The 17,768-nt window shown below is 42.4% G+C and overlaps 1 protein-coding gene across 3 annotated transcripts in view; it reads right to left on the bottom strand.

Annotated features, from left to right (window-relative positions):
- MYO16 (myosin XVI) overlaps positions 1-17,768 on the bottom strand; it is a 623,763-nt gene that overhangs the window by 38,305 nt on the left and 567,690 nt on the right. The window lies entirely within an intron of this gene.

Raw genomic sequence — 17,768 nt, 5'->3', positions numbered from 1 at the left:
ACAGAGAGTAACCTGGTATCTACTAATCAAATCACATTTTTAAATGAATTTTAAGTAAACACTAAACACACTAGAAACATTTTTTCAGGAAAAGACAATAATTAAATGCAATCTAGAGTTTATAATAGCAAAGAATTAACTGGGTTTCATTTGTGCTGTTTCTTTTCATATATATCAGTTTACAAAATCAAAAACAAGCCTTCCTCCTTCTACATGCATGATAATCTCTTGCTCTGAAAGTTTGTGACAAATATACTGCCTATATTTTAGATTCTGCTCAATTCTATATAGGTTCTTATACTGTCCTTACTACTGTAATATCTGAGTATAATGCACTAGTGCATTAAGTGACGTGACTAATAACTGTCACATGTGGTTTTGTCTCTCTCTCACCTTCTCCTAGGGGGAGAATTTAGGTGACCTTTCATACATCCCAAAAGAGTGGCAAATACCCGTTTTCTGCCATGGCAGTTCTTTAAGAATTCTTCCTTCTAAGATAACCAAGAAAAGCACACAAAAGTCCAGCATCTTAAAATAGTAGACACAAAACTGTCACAGACATAGTTTTGAGACTGACCCGCTAATATTCTAATATCTTACATCCTGGATATAAGGCTCCACTGCTTAGCACCTTCTGTAACCATTGACAACTGTGCAAAGGAGATATAAATACTATCAGATCAGAATGGTAGCCTTGCTGTCCTAATGTGGATGACGACAGCTGGTGCAAGGCAGTGGAGAATCAGGTGTCTTATCTTTATCAGTCTGCTTTTTCCACCATTGTCTGCAGAAACAAACATAGGTAGTGCCTTGAAATAGTGTCAAGGCACTGGACAGGAACTTAAGATCCCTGGGTTCAGTTGCTGCCACAAACATTGTACGTGCTTATGAACAAGTCATTTAATCCATCTGTTCTTCAGTTCCCTCTGTAAAGTGGGGATAAGAATAGTCACATTTTCTTTGTCTCATTGTATTGTATATTGACTGTAAGCTCTTTGGGGCAGGGACTATGTCCTTCTATGGGCTTGTGCAATGGCATTGTACTGATCTTGGATTTGATCCTTTATATGCTATCATAATAACAGCCACCATAATAACAGCCACCACCATCAGAGAGCAAAATAAGTGTACATTGTTAAAGTGTAACATCATAATCCTCCTTCTTCTCCTCCTCCTCCTCAAGGCAAATCCCAAAGTGACATGGCCTCTTTATAGATTGAGCCGCACCCAGAGTGATCTACAGCTAGATCCATAAGACAGCCTGGCTCTGACAGTTAAACACAATTCTAAAGCCCTGGGGTACGGATCCATGTCTTCCCACAGATACTTTCATTTCTCCCCAAAAGACAAATTATGTCTATAACACACATGCACATTGAACCTCTGTGCAAAGGGAAGGGAAAACTGAATTTAAATTAACTCTCTGTTCATCAGCTATGTCTCCTGCACCCTCCCATATTAGCTAATTTAAGAAAAGAGCTAGAGCCTCAGGAGATTCTGACTTGGCATACAGTACAACATTAAAGAATGTGAAGTAAATGCTTGACTTAGCCTTGGTAGTAGCATGTTGGTTGTAAAGTACAGCTACATATTATACCTTATATAAAATTTGCCTGAAAGAGAAACTCCACAAATCTTTAGCTGGTAATAGTCAATACAGTTGCCTATAGATCATCATAAACCACCTACATAATTACTATGCCTGCTATTACATAAAAAGTATAAAGTGGTTGACTGGGGTCCTTCTTTTTCTTGATACCCAGAAGATTTATTGAGCACTCCAACATCTGCAATTTATATGAGAAATTCAAGTTTACAGTGGATTTTTGTATATCTATTTTGCAATTTTTTTTCTTTCAGAGACACATATATGTCTCCTTTGACTAATGCAGTGCCCTTGAAAAAGAGGTGTTTTTTTTTAAATATTTTAAGGTTGAAATGCTGAAAAGCAATATGGACAGGTACTATCCAGCTAAATGGATAGTCTACTACCACCTTTAACTAGACGAAGCAAACGGTGGACAGATATGAAGTATATCTGGGACAGACATCTTTAGACACAAATTAACTGTTCCATGTGCTCCATTCACGGCAGCAAATGCATGCCTTTAATTGCTAACAGGGCAAATATTAAAGAGAAACTACAGAGATACAATTCCTAGTCCTTGTATACATTGGCAGTGGTGTGGATAGTATATGTAGAAACACACCACAGTGAAAAGCAGGCTGTGTCCATACTGCGATGTGCAGCCATACGTGGCAGTGAAAGGCACTGCCTCCCCACAGCCAGAGCCTTTCCCTACTGCTGCAGCCTTTCTCTGTGACCAGGAAAGGCTCCAGCAGCAGGAAAACAGCAGGATAATACACTTGCTTGGTCATATAGAGAGCCATGTAGGGTTTATACCCTAAGATTCTGGCATGTCTTTACTCTACTCGCTAAGCACTGCCTCACCACCTACACTGTTATTTATACCCATGCTCGGCGTCTGTATTCTACACACTGTCGTAAGTTTAGACATAGCTAATGCGAACCACATTGGTATTTGAAATAGTTCTATCTTCTCTACCACAAGCCTAGGTGAGGGGACGCAAATCTAGATTTCACCCCACAGAACTCTGGGTTATATAACTGAACTTATGTTTATTTTATATATGTAGGGCATTTCTACTTCTCAGTAGTAGGTTCCAATGATCCAATAGAAAAATACCACCACGTATATTGGCTGATTGCTAGTAACGGAAATAAAACCCTACAATGAACACCTATAGTGCATAAATATTGGACATATAATGTTGACTTATTTCCTGCTCTGTGGAATTAGGTGAGTTTTCTAAATAAGATCATTCTATGGATAGCATAACAAATAGGTCCCTATTTTTTCAAAACATATTTATTACATAAGATGTTGCATTGCGCAGTGGCATCTTGAAATGGGTATACTGCACATCATGCACAATTAAATATTAGTTTGAAATGCACTTGAACTTCACAACATCTTGATACACGCCTACAGTAATTTGGAAACTACTTTCCATATATAATACTATCAACTTTCCTCTGTCAGGTATCCCTAACACAAACATACTTGTGCACCATTCCACTACCCCTGTCAACTTTCTAAAATGTCAAAAAAAATTAAGAGAAAAGAATACAAAAAAATATGGCTTCTACAGCTGTTATTCTGCTAGTCAGCACTATTGAGAGTTGGCTGTTTGTTCAAACTCACTCTGTTGCTCTCATCATAAGTACATTGCAACAAAGATTGGCAGCATCTTAACTTGATAATGAATAAACAAAAGCTTATGTGAAGAGAGATACTGACACTGATATTGGGAGAAGCCAGTAAGGCTGAAAGCACGGCAATAGGCAGTTTATGGTAGCTAGGCAGGCAGGGTCAGAGGCTTCAAGAGTGGAAGATTTTAAAAGGAAAACTTCCCAGGTTCTATGACAAATAAGAATATTTTGAACATTATTAGACATAGCCAGGAATGTGACTGAGTGTTTAACTCTCATAGTCAAATTCTGCCCTGACTTACACCTGGCAAAATCTCATTCAAGTCAAAGAGATTGAATGGGTTGTAAACTGGGGAACAATTAGGCCATTACTTGTGGCATGGTGGAGAGTTAGAAACATTGTCACACTCTGTATATCTTTAAACCACTGGAGTATTTTTTTTTCAAATGTAACAAATACAATAAGCAATAGAGTCAACTCATGAATTCCCCATTCACTTCTTAGCTTCAGAGTTCCTGGAAGACATGATGCTTAGAGCTCATGACATAATCATGAGACAGTGAGTGTAATAAAGACATTTGCTCTCATAACGGGGAAAAGAAGTTTGAATATGCCAGTCATGGAATGATTAACTATTACTGTTTCTTTTCTTCTCTTTTTTTTATGTGAATTCCTATGAGTCAAAACACCAGGGGGCTAAATGATCCTTCTCACTTTGACAAAGAAAAAAATGTCCCTATTTTAGTTGAGCTGTAAATATTCAAAATATTCTATTATAAAACATTTACTCTCTTTGTATGAGCACAAATGTGAATTTCCAAACATTATATTTGTTTTATGAGTAGGAACATACTTAAGTTAATATTGTTACCATCAGCTTATATAGCTAGCCACACACCCTTATGGAAAATGGATGAACAGAACCTACCTATCAGGCCCAATTGGCCTACAGACACAAGTTGTATATTGACACATATTGAAAGACTATATGGTAATTAAGTGAGAAAATAAATTAAATCTGCTCTCCCACTTAAATAAACTCAAAGACAGAATTTAGCTCAAATGTAAGTGTCAACATGTAAGGGGATTTCTACAAAATATCATTATGCTAGCAAGATTCACATACTCATGTATTAGCTATTTGACTGTGTTTTCTTATTTCTGAATCCATATCTTTCCTGCAGAACTACTCCCTCGTGGAATGACTGCCTATTCCTCCCTCTAGCTCTCTCTTTAAAAAAATACGGCTACCTTCCTTCCCATAACTCACCTGCCCCTTCCAATTTTTTGTCTTTCCATGGCAGTGGTTCTTGAGTTCAGAGCTCTTTTACGGACTGATCCAAAGCCCAGTGAAAACAATCGAAGGCTCCCATTGACTTTAATGGGTTTTGGGTCAGGTTCATACTTCCCTTGCATGATTGGTGCAGTGTTGCCAAAGTGCTATGAGAGCTGTAATATGGGTCATTAGGGAGAAGCTTTCAGTACCCACTGCCACAATTCAGAAAGAAAAGAAAAATCTGCCTCTGAGGACAGGTCTGCACTACCACTTAAGTCAATCTAACTTATGTCGTTCAGGGATGTGAACCCGCTCCTCCCCCAAGCGACACAAGTTACAGCGAACTAAGCACTGTCCACACCAGCTCTATACTGCAGGAGATGCTGTCCTGCTGACATAGCTACTGTCTTTCATGGAGGTGGAGTAATTGTGCAGATGGGAGAGTACTTGCCCGTCGGCATAGAGCTCCTTCACCAGACAAGCTACAGCAGTGTAGCTGTGCCAGTGTAGCACTTCTAGTGTAGATCTGTCCTCAGGTGCAGAAGGTCAAGAAAGACTAAAATCATTTAAAAAAAAGAAAAGAAGAATTAAAATAAATGGGATTAGTAGTTTATACTGAAAACTGTTTCTCTTTTAATAGAAAATGGCCAATGTCCAGTAATGCTTTCAGTCTGCAGATTCGACCATAACAGCCAAAAGTCATTTAATCTTTCAACCCTGTGGAGTAATGGCTACCCACTAAAACCTTCTCTCTCTTGACATATATTAGAGTATATCTAGCAAATTGATACTGGAAGAGCATTATTTCCTGATGTGCCAAGATCATCATGACCTACTGAAACACAGTACAGTAAGTTGTAGAGAAATGGAGCCATCTTACTACCATTTTTATCTGTCCTTGAAAATATTAAGAAAATAATGTAACCCAAGAAGAAAACTACTAAAGAATAAGTATGGCTGTGGTTGAACTAAGTAAAGACATGGAGAATATAGAACATATAATAGTGAAATGCTCGACACAGGAGGCAGAAGTTCCCTCTCTACCAAAAATATCATTTAATACTAATATTAAAATGCCCAACTCTGTCCCATGTTTCAGTGGGGAGGATGTTTGATGAGACCAGCTAAGGGAAAAGCAACCTGAGTCCTGAGAGGAGGAGGGGGAAAGAAAGGGTCAAGCTTGTCTCTTTCACAGCCTTCTTCCTCCCAGAATGTACATGGAAATTATGCATTGGCCATGCTCTAGGCAGAAAGATTAATTCAAATGGTTCCAGCCCTTTGCTGAATATAAATCTCTCACAGGAATGCAGCAGCCATCCTGCTGCTGTTGCTGCCCAGCCCTAGATTGGAGGTGTTGTCATAAACAGATAGCTAAGGGTTAACGTCTCTTTCACCTGGAAAGAAGTAATCTGAAACACCTGACCAGAGGACCAATCAGGAAACAAGACTTTTTCAAATCTTGGTGGAGGGAACTTTGTGTGTGAGTCCTTTGTTCTGGGGTCTTCTGCCTGTACTCTCTCAGCTATGAGGAGTGATTTTTTCTATTTCCTGCTTTCTAATCTTCTGTTTCCAAGTTGTGAGTACAAAGATGGTTTGTTGTTTTGTATTTACATGTCTATAGTTGCTGGAGTGCTTTGAATTGTATTCTTTTTGAATAAGGCTGTTTATTCAATATTCTTTTAAGCAATTGACCCTGTATTTGTCACCTTAATACAGAGAGACCATTTTTATGTATTTTTTCTTTCTTTTTATATAAAGCTTTCTTTTAAGACCTCTTGGAGTTTTTCTTTAGTGGGGAACTCCAGGGAATTGAGTCTGCAGCTCACCAGGGAACTGGTGGGAGGAAGAAGTCAGGGGGAAATCTGTGTGTGTTAGATTTACTACCCTGACTTTGCATTCCCTCTGGGTGAAGAGGGAACTGCTTGTGTTTCCAGGACTGGAAATAGAGAGGGTGAACTCCCTCTGTTTAGATTCACGGAGTTTGCTTCTGTGTATCTCTCCAGGAACACCTGGAGGGGGGAAGGGAAAAGGTTTATTTCCCTTTGTTGTGAGACTCAAGGGATTTGGGTCTTGGGGTCCCCAGGGAAGGTTTTTGGGGGGACCAGAGTGCCCCAAAACACTCTAATTTTTTGGGTGGTGGCAGCTTTACCAGGTCCAAGCTGGTAACTAAGCTTGGAGGTTTTCATGCTAACCCCCATATTTTGGACGCTAAGGTCCAAATCTGGGACTAGGTTTATGATAGGTGTATTTTGAACTGTGTTTCCAGTTTGGGGAACTGTTTCCCCTCATGGCAAGACTGAGAAGGTGTCAAGCAGTGGTTTGTTTTTGTTTGCCTTGGCACCCTGGAGGCCCATTTTCATGCTAGGAAGGTGTAATGACAGAAATGTTAAAGTTGTAAATTTATAAGTGTAATTCCATTGCAACTTGTGGCTGGTGTCCAGTGCAATGAGAAGCTCAGTGGTGCCAACTGCCAGAAGTGAACATAAGAAAGAGAATCAGAAGATAACTGGAGGACTCTATTAGCCTGTATGATATAGGGAAGATCTTTAAGGCTTCTGATATACACCTGATGCAAACCCTGAATAATGTAAAGCCAGGGACTGAGGTTGGGATGCAGAGTCTGTTGCAGAGGGTATAGGGAAACAGGACTTCTGAATCTCTGTCTCTTCTGTGGTGGTTCATAGGGCCTCTGATGTAAAAGAACTGCTGAGCCATATGTCTAGATCTGACCAATGGGCAGTGGAACTTACTCTTAGGGACAGGCATGTATATCCCTAGTGAGTAGAGGGTAGCTCCTGAGTCCTTAAAGGCATGGAGGGACTCGTCTGTCTTCTTCAAGAGGTGTGTTTCATTAAAGGGGAAGTCCTCAGTGTTATTCTGGATCTCCCTAGGGAGCCTGACGCATGGAACCATGACTCCCTGCACACGACAATGGCAGTAGCCATAGCTTTAGAGGAGGTTCAGTGGCCTGCAGATTGCCCTTGTCTATCAGAGATTGAAAACAAGCTCTGTCTTGCTGCAGAAGGCTGTCAGTAAACTCTGCAAAATAGACATAGCTCAGGAAATCATCATATTTAGCTGTTAGTGTGTGTTAATTGGCTACCCTGAACTGGAAGCTGGGTGATGGGAAGACCTTTCTCCCCACCATATCCAGGCATTTCCCCTCTTTATTGATAGGAGTAAACCACAGATATTGTGGTCAAGCACATTCAGAAGCTGGATGGACCACCAGTGAGTTGGGAGTAGGGTGAGAAAACAGAAATTCCACTCCTTTGGCTGACACATAATAGCGTTTCTCCACTTTTTGGGGGGTGCGATCACGGGTAGCAAGGGTATGCCAAACTGTCCTAGCTGGCTCCAGTATGGCTTCATTAATGGGGAGAGCTATTCTGTTGGATCCAGGTGTTGGGATGATGTCTAAAAAATTATGCTGGGAGTCCTGGATCTTCTTGAGAGGAATCTGAAGCTCTCCAGCAATTCTGCAGAGAAAGAAACTGCCTGAAACCATTGGAGGGGAGGGGCGGTGCTGGGGAAGGGGGACTGTAGGAGGAGATGTAGAAGTCACTGCTTTGTCTGGGGATGATGATGGCAGCCTTGCTGGTTCCAAAAGGACCACTGGATCTGGAGTGTAATGTTCCTCCTCCTCTTCTGGTGGATCCGGGAGCAGATCTGATCATCCCCTTAGAGGGGAGGCAAAGGGTGACTCTGGTAAATTGGATTGACTCTGCAGGGGAGCACTAGTCCCCAGGTCCCCAATATGGCCAGGAGGAGTCAATAGGTGGGCACAGAGGGCCCCAGGGCATGGGGTACCAGCGGCTTCAAGAGAGATGATGTAGAATTTGGTCTCAGACCAGTGCAGGTCTTTTGGGTGGTGGAGGACATGTAGGGTAGGGGAAGTACAGTCAGTGCCATTGGAAGGAAGGTGTATTCTGTGTATGGGATAGGTGATAAATTCCTTCCAGTGGTTGATTCCCTCAGAGATGATGCTAGCTTCCTGGAAATGCAGAGACCCAAAGGAGGAGGGGATTCCAGATCCAAGAGAGAGAAACTGTGCTGTGGGACAGCAATGGATTCCTGGTATGGGAGGGGCTCTGCTTGTTTGAGCCACTGGTTCCAGTGAGGAGGAAGCTACTTCAAGTTGACAGTGATCAAACTTCATAAATGCTGATGGATCCTGGGGTTTTAGAGGAGCCAGAAGTGATAGCACCAATATAACTCGGTCTGGTACTGATGGAGCTCATTGCTTATGGGCTTTCTTGTCATGCCTCTGGGATTTAGAACATACTAAGTCCTCATGGACTGAGCTGATTGACTTGTTTACAAGTAAATACAACTTCTTTAAAGTAGATTTAGAGGAAGACTTAGTCTCATGCTTATATCTTTGTCTGTTTGAAGCTGAAGGCATACTGATACATCTTATTCTCTCTGAAAGAAACATAGCAGGCTGAGGACTGTCAGGACAGGAGTCCCCCAGCATACCAGGTACTGTCTGCCTCACCTTTGCAGCTGCCATTGCTGATTAATGATTGATTGATTTCACCTCATGAAGCCTGACTGTCCCGCCTCCTACCTGTTCTGCAAGTTGTAAAGAGGGACTTTAAAGCAATTATCTGAGGAGGGGGGGGAGAATCCCAGTTTGCACCATCCCTCCCAGAGTCCCAATTTCACAGCTCCGTCAGTGAAACTACCAGATTGCAAAGTGAGGTGGCACAGAAACAGCGTTCTTCCATGGAGCAGTTTAAGGTGAGCAAAAGAAAGACCACTTCTGGCTTGCTCATTGGAGAAGCAGCTGCAGAAGCTTAGCAGCATGAACACCAGGAAGTGAAGTGAGGTGAACTAGACCATAAAGAACAGTAGTCAGCAGGCACCATTTTGGCCGCCCCTCTAGAGAGCAATATTTCCTTGGGGTACCAATGATCAGTCAGGAGGCAGGAGATAATGATAATAGTGAAGAGGAGGAAGCTGTGATTATCATAGCACCAGTTACTCCAAATTCCGATCCCAAGACTGATCCCCCTCAGCAAGCTACTGCCTGTACACCATCAGCTCCTTCTAAAAAAGTTTTGTCCACTACTACTTCAGTTCTGGAAAGGATGCAGTTTGTTAATCATAGCTTCTAGATGGGGGGGAGGGGATGGTCACTTTCTCCCATCTCTGCTGGATATGGTTTTGGTGTACTGCATTTCTCTCAGACGGAACTGTCCTCCAGCCCATGCAAATACAATCTTCCAACTCCTCCTGGAAAATACATTAAATAGACATCCTCCTGGGTTTGGCAACATTTCAAAGTTGATGTTGCAGACAGTACCAGTGCCATTTGGCAACTATGCAGATGTAGGAACAGTTGGAGCCATGACCTCAAATAGCTGGGCACATCAGAAATGCTGAGTCACTCACATCGATACATCACAAAGCAAATGTACTGCAAGAGGTTATCTCAGGAGAAAAGCAAACAGGTACCAGGTCTACTACAGAGTAGAGGATAACACCATCAATGCTTTCCATGATTTCATCAGCTAAGTACAGCAACATCACTCAGACCACAGTGGACTGTTATCGGGGGAGGGAGGACAAAGATATAATCACAATGACCCTAAGGCCATGACACTGGTCAATGCATTCACTGGGCCTGCATCTTGGATTCAAGTCTGCCTCCATATGCCATTACATTATTGATTATTTGAAAATATGTTGTTTACATTTTTTGAAGATTCCAATCTGGCCATGCTTCTCAGTTACAAAGTGATTTCCAGAATCCATCAATAAAGATGCAACAGTACTCCAGGCTGTTAGTTTCACTTTCCTATTAAAATAATAGGCTTGTAGATGGCCACCTGAATTGCATGTTACATGCTGAGTGTTATTACAGTTTACGTGCTTGAGATAAACCAGGGTGCGGTGATACAGCTTAATTATTGTTCTCCTGCCATAGAATGGATGTGAGAGATAAAGGAGACAAAACAGAAAGAAACTGAAAAAAGGTTAAGTGTTATATAAAGCATGAGGAACTGAAGGAAACTCACATGGAATGGACAATTTAAAAAGTGATAAGAAAAGATTGTGCAGCCCTCCCCCCCTTAACTTCTTCCTCTTGAGACAGTAATTATGGAAAATCTCTAAAACTCCAGTCCTGCAATGACTTATGCATATGTTTAATTTTAGGCATGTACGTTTAATGATATAAGCGGGATCTGAATGAGCTCTCCTGACATCTAGTGACAAACTGGGAAAGGGGGGAAGACTTCAAGAGCAGACCACGTTCTGAGTACACACCCTCTAAAAATCAGGGCATTTAAACGTTTCTCTAGTTGGGCAACCAAAAATTGATGCACTCATAATCAAAATCACTTTTTAAAATGTTGACCTAAGTATGTGACTTGAATTAGGTAAATTTGAATGTGGAATATCATATAAACATACAGGTATTTTAATATGGAGCTGAGAAATTACTGCAAAAATACTCAGAGCATTCACTCAAATTTCAAAATCAATTTGTTTTGGGAGCATTTACACACACCCTTTAGGAGTCTGTTTTCTGTGAATACTGCATTGTAGTGGGTCGGTGTGGCTCTCCTCCTCCCCGGAGAGGGTTGAGCCCCGCCGGAGGCCAGAGTGGGTGGAGCTATAGAGCTCTGAGCCCGCCCCTCAAAGGGTCAGGCAGCGACCCGGAACTATAAAAGCCGGCCCTCGGAGCACAGTCAGGCCCCAGCATCCGGAGAGACCAGATGTACCTCAGGGAGCTCGAGGCTTGGAGACTCTGGCGACCCAGGGGAGCTGCCCAGACTGGCCGGAGCCCCCCGCCTCACTACCAGGAGGAGCTGCTGGAGCTTCCCCGTGCTTGCTACCTGGAGGAGCTGCCGGAGCTTCCCCGCCCCTACTACCCGGAGGAGCCGACGGGGCTTCTCCGCACCTGCTGCTACCCAGAGGAGCCGCCGGCGCTACCCTGGCCCAACTATCCCGAGGAATTCCCAGACCTACCACCCAGCCCCGGTCGCGATGAGCCTATGCTCGTGGACCTTCAGAGGCTGACGTTAGGACCCAGGTCGGTCCCGAGGGGGAGTATGGAAGCAGCCCGGGGGCAGCCGACCCCAGTCAGGCTGCGAAGTTGCCAGAGCCTATGTCAGTGTGTTACGGTCAGGATTCCCACTGACTGACCAGCGGAGTGACAGCCGCTGTTAGGGCCCCAGGCTGGGACGCAGTGGAGTGGGAGGGTCTGTATCCCCCCTGCCACCCCACTCCGGGGTGGCAGACTCCCTCTCTCCCTGGTCTGAGGAGGCCTTTAAAACTGACCAAAGGCCTGAGCTTACTGACTCAGCGTTTGCTGCCCCGCCCTGACCTAGGGCTGGGCCTTTAAAACCGTTATGGTTGCTCAGCTCTGACCCAGGCCTGAGCTTACTGACTCTGTGTTTGCTGTCTGCCTTGGCGTAGGGCCCGGCGCCTCGCGGCTGGTACGGCAGCCCTGCCGGGGGGGCCTGAGCTTTTTGCCCGCCAGACGGACAAGCACCGCAAGGACCACTGGGCTAGTTTCCCGGACCAGCCAGGGTGGAGTGGGCTGGCGTGGCTCCCCTCCTCCCCGGAGAAGGTCGAGCCCCGGCCACATACGTTTACATGCATCTATTGAGTATTACTAGCAAGAATGTTCACACTAAACTTGCAGTAATCTCAGAAGTGAAATATTTTATCTGTGAGAGACACTGCTTGACGCAGCAGATGAGGAAAGTTCTCCCTATACCCATCACCTTTGCCCTTCCACAGAGGCCATTAAACAAGACAGCACATATCCTTCAAAGTTAGGAATATGCAAATATATTGTGTAAATGTGACAAGAGAAAATTAAATTAAATTCTACTATTAGGCTACAATGGACTAATTTTTTCTAGGAATGATGCCTTGATAAAGGTCTGTGCATGACCCAAAAAGGAAAGAAAAAAAAGCATAACAATATCTAAAATTCTCAAATCACAATCATCTGTTACCTCTCTCCAGTGGTTTCTTCAAGACCTTCTACAGATTAAAGAGAAACACTGGAGTTTAGGGAACTCCACAATACTCTGGAATTTGTAACATTGCATGTAGCTAACAGTTCCAATTTTAAATATTTTCAATACTGACTATCAGATCCTCAGAGTGACCTGTTTATGATCAATCCAAGAGAAAAAATACAAATCAAATAAAGGGTAAATTAGACAGGTATAGAGCTGTGAGTGTCCCTCTTTCCCTTCCTTTCTCATTCCTATAGTCTTCCTAGCTTCCCCATTCCTCATCCTACCACTATACCAATTAAAAACAACAAAAAACCCAACATCAACAAGGAAATACGTAACTAAAGATGTGATGCCAGTTCTTTACCATCTTAATGTGCTTGCATGTTACATCCCAGTGCCCCAACTCTTTGTCTATTTTGCATCTTTTCACGTGAAGGCTCTCCTGGACAATGTTTCTTCTCTATGTTTGTACAGAACCCTGCACAACATGTCTGCAATCCTTACTACGGCCTTTTGGCCTTGTTACTATATAAATGTTTACTATTACCGCTAATAAAAAAACCTATTTCTGGAATTACAAAAGGTTCATGGAAATTCTCCGAGCAAGAAAAGAGGCTAGGCAGTAAGTTTCTCTGGCCCACTTCATTCTCCTTGTGCTGCTCTGGTAACATGAAGACAACACTACGTGCTAGCTAGAGAACTCCCCCAGCATGGCATAATTTCCAGCATGCAACTGCTGTTGCTAGCTCCTAGGCTACCCCTCACTAATCCCGTTTAGGGGGGCTGTGCCAACCAGTGTAGCTCTAATTTAGAAGTGTCTCCAGCATCCAAGAGCTATGAGCAGCTCTCTTGATTTCCCCCACTCTGCTGTATCTAGCAGAAATTGGGCACAACAGCCCTAAATGTGTAGAGTAAATTACTCACTTGTGAATTATTCAGCTGTATGCATCTATTTAATCTGAAGATTAGTCACAAAATATTTGAGTCAGACAGAACTGTGTTAGGTAATGAAGCAGATGTATATCAGCAGGTATTGATCTATGCCAAAGAAGTATTTTGAAGCTTAATTCATTAATGTTTTAAAAGTGCTTTGAGATCCTCAGCTAATGAATGCTATATAAGTGCAAAGTATCATATTATTGTTTCCTCGGTACTCCTGGATAACAGAAGATAAAAGGTGATAGTATATCTTTCTATAGTGCTCACAATTGGTAAATTCTTGGTTTTTGCTACAAAAGAACAAAATCTATTATATTATAATATAGGAATAATGAGATGCAGATATGAATATTATCTTTATTAAGTTGCTTAAGAAGAAGGGTTGAGTGGCTGAGAGAATAAAGGACTGGGATTTCATCTCTCAAACCCCAGTGGGAATTTAATTTGCAATCCAGTATAGAGCTATGTTGGCTACCAATAGTAGCTTACTTTAATCTGCTCATAGTGGGGAATTATTTACAAGCTATCAAAAGAATACCCTGCTCTGACAGTACGTTCCTTTACAAAGACAAGAAACAAGTTGCTATTTTCTGAAGCTCTGCGTAGCATACAAAGCATGTTTGTTTGCTAAGCTCTAGCTGGAATTAGGATGTCAAAATATCATAGAATCATAGAATATCAGGGTTGGAAGGGACCTCAGGAGGTCATCAAGTTCAACGCCCTGCTCAAAGCAGGACCAATCCCCAACCAAATCATCCCAGCCAGGGCTTCATTAAGCCTGACTTTAAAAACCCCTAAGGAAGGAGCTTCCACCACCTCCCTAGGTAACCCATTCCAGTGCTTCACCACCCTCCTAGTGAAAAAGTTTTTCCTAATATCCAACCTAAACCTCTCCCACTGCAACTTGGGACCTTTTTCCCTGTCTGCAATACCCCGGTGGCCATTAGCTTCCTGCGTATCACAATTATAATTGGATAGCATGAAGCTGCTCATTTGCATGTAAGGTTATCTGGGAAATATCTGACTCAGGAAGGGGGGAAAAAGGGGACCCAAAATAGGTAGCGGATGTGAAGGATGTGGGAGATGCCCATAACATTTTATGAATATTATATGTCTATCTGATTGTTATTGTGTTGCTTGCTGTGTGATTTCAAAGGAGGTAACTCAGACATGAGCTGGCCTGTATATAGAAAAGAAAGTGGACAAACACCTCTGATAGCCACCCCAGCCTCATATTTATTGATAATTAAAGGACAATGCAGAGAGCCAACTGCATGGAAGTCTATCCCCAACCCATTTCTGGTGGGGCTGCAGAAATCAGTTTAACCAGGTTTAAGAGATACAGAGAGACAAAGAGCTTTGGGACTGATAAATAAACAGCCTTGAAACACAAGGAGAAGACACAGGAACTGAGTGCAAGCAGACTGTACTCCAGTTCCTAGAAGTGAAAGTGCCTTGATAAGTTATGCTTACCTTAGCTTCACGTAGGACATTTATCAATGTAGACTGTTGTGTTAAAACTCTTTGCTCTTGTAATGCTCTGTCCTACCATTGAGTTTAAACAATACTTTATTTTGGAAAGGCTGTTTGGGCTCACTGCATTCAGGCCTATCACCCGGATGAGGACACTCAAAGAGACTCAAGGGAGTAAAAGTTGCAGCTAGCCCGAAACTGTGACAATGGGTATTGAAACTTATATCTTTGAAATCAGTAGCATAACCTAGATAGCAGCGATGGTTTTGTGGTTACAGTACTGAAGTGGGACTCATAGGGGCTGGATTCAAATCCCTGGTAGGGTGACCACCTGTCCCAAAATGCAGAGTTCAAGTCCTGGTCCTGGGCTGAACAACTCAGGGATAGCATTTGTCCCAAATTCCCTGCAGCGCTGCTCTGCATCTGCCCAAGGCTCAGGGGTGGTGCCTGCCTCTTCCCAACATGGGGAGTAAAGGTGGTCCTTAGCCCCTCCAACCCATGAGGCCCTGCTTCTGCTTCTCCTCTTCTCTTGGAGGTCCCGCCTCCTGGCCAGGCTGGAAGCTAGAGCTGGGCAGTGGTAAGAGCTGCCCAGGGAGGCCTAAGCAGGGGGTAGGTCCTCAGGGGGAGAGGAAGAGTGGGGCAGGGCCTCAGGGAAGAGGAGGGATGGGGCCACAGAAAGGGCGGGGCTCCTGCATGTGTCCTGCTTTTGCCTTTAAAAAGGGATGGTCACCCTAGTCTCTGGTCTGTCATAGTTTTCCTCTGTGACCTTAGGCAAATCATTTAACCTCTCTGTGCCTCAGTTCCCTACTGTCTGCTTTGTCTATATAGATTGTTAACTCTTCAGAATAGGAATCTTCTCTTAATATGTGAACAGTATGTCCATAAATTAGTACAATGGTAGCCTTGATCGCAGTTGGGGCCTCTCAGTGCTACAAAGGAATAATAACACTAATATAAGTCCAGCCCAGTTCAGTATTCCCTGAAAATTATTCCCATCTGTTGGATGTTTTGTGGTCTATGTGAAAAGAGCTGGTGCAGTCTCAATCCAGTCCACAGCAGGCAAATGTCCATGTCACAAAACCACTGGCTAGCATCCTGGTTGGTAGTTTCAACAAAGAGGTCAAGAAATGAATGGCCATGATAGTCTTCTCACCCCCTTGAGATTGTTTCTCCAGGTCAAGACTGAGGCAGACTATTGAGATTTGCTTGCACTGGCTCTACTGTACTTCTGGGAACAAAGAAAGAACTTTAGTCTCCAAGGCTGTAATCTAGTACCTTTCACACTTGATTTTTTTAAAAATAAATGAAATACTATGGAGAGCTCCAAAAATGAGCCTTACTTTTAGTGAGATCTCTGGATGAAGTCCTGGCCTTACTGAATAGCATAATGGACTAATTTAGCTACAACAAATCAGGAAAACGATCTTGGAGTCATCGTGGATAGTTCTCTGAAGACATCCATGAAGTGTGCAGCAGTGGTCCAAAAAGCAAACAGGATGTTAGAAATCATTAAAAAGGAGACTGGAGAATAAGACAGAGAGTATCTTATTGCCCTTATAAATCGATGGTACACTTGCATCTTGATTACTGTGTATAGATGTGGTCTCCTCATCTCAAAAAAGATATACTTGCACTAGAAAAGGTTCAGAGAAGAGCAACTAAAATGATTAGGGGTTTGGAATGGGTCTCATATTAGGAGAGATTAAAGAGGCTAGGACTTTTCAGCTTGGAAAAGAGGACACTAAGGGGGGATATGATAGAGGTATAAAAAATCATGAGTGATGTGGAGAAAGTGAATAAGGAAAAGTTATTTACTTGTTCCTGTAATACAAGAACTAGGAGCCACCAAATGAAATTAATGGGCAGCAGGTTTCAAACAAATAAAAGGAAGTTCTTCTTCACACAGCGCAGAGTCAACTTGTGGAACTCCTTGCCTGAGGAGGTTGTGAAGGTTAGGACTATAACAGCGTTTAAAAGAGAACTGGATAAATTCATGGAGGTTAAGTCCATTAATGGCTGTTAGCCAGGATGGGTAAGGAACAGCGTCCCTAGCCTCTGTTTGTCAGAGTATGGAGATGGATGGCAGGAGAGAGATCACTTGATCATTACCTGTTAGGTTCACTCCCTCTGGGGCACCTAGCATTGGTCACTGTCGGTAGACAGGATATTGGGCTAGATGGACCTTTGGTCTGACCCAGTACGGCCATTCTTATGTCCATTGACTTTAAAAGGGCCTGAATTTCACCCTCTATTTTGAGATAAAATCATTGATTGGATTATACTCTCTTCAGTGAAGAGAATCGCAAAGTAGTAAACTGAAGAGCGCTGTTCAGACAAACCTTTTAATTTTCAAGCACCCATAGCATCACCTACTATAAATGAACCATTTCAAATAAAGAGAATCTGGTGAACCTTGCTAGAGCTTAAAATACACTAGAGAGAATAAGATTTTATAAAAATACTAGACAAGCCAAGAAGTTATGCATTTTCCAATATAATACTTCAAATTTTGCATAAAGCAGCCCACTTCCTTATATTGCTATCTTATTAAAATGCACCAGAGGTTAAATGAAAGGTAATATTTATAACCGCAGTAAACTAAAATGTGAGCCGTAAAAACACACTGTGTACATTTGTCTGTTTCTTTGATGCAATAGATCCTTTTTCTCATCAACAATTTATATGTAACAATTTATATGTAACTGCACTTAAATTTATACAGCAGCTTTTATCTAATAAAATATTGATTTTAAATTTAATGGTATATCTTCCTTGAACTTTGACTTTTCATACTTAGTGCTGTCTTGATGAAATATTTAAGAGTCCAATATTTTCCATGTGAAAGGTAAATTCAGAGCT

Source organism: Gopherus evgoodei, chromosome 1 (genome assembly GCF_007399415.2).
Source record: "Gopherus evgoodei ecotype Sinaloan lineage chromosome 1, rGopEvg1_v1.p, whole genome shotgun sequence".
NCBI classification, from domain to species: domain Eukaryota; kingdom Metazoa; phylum Chordata; order Testudines; family Testudinidae; genus Gopherus; species Gopherus evgoodei.
Note: the sequence above shows the minus strand (reverse complement) of the source record. Positions and strands in the feature narration are given on the sequence as shown.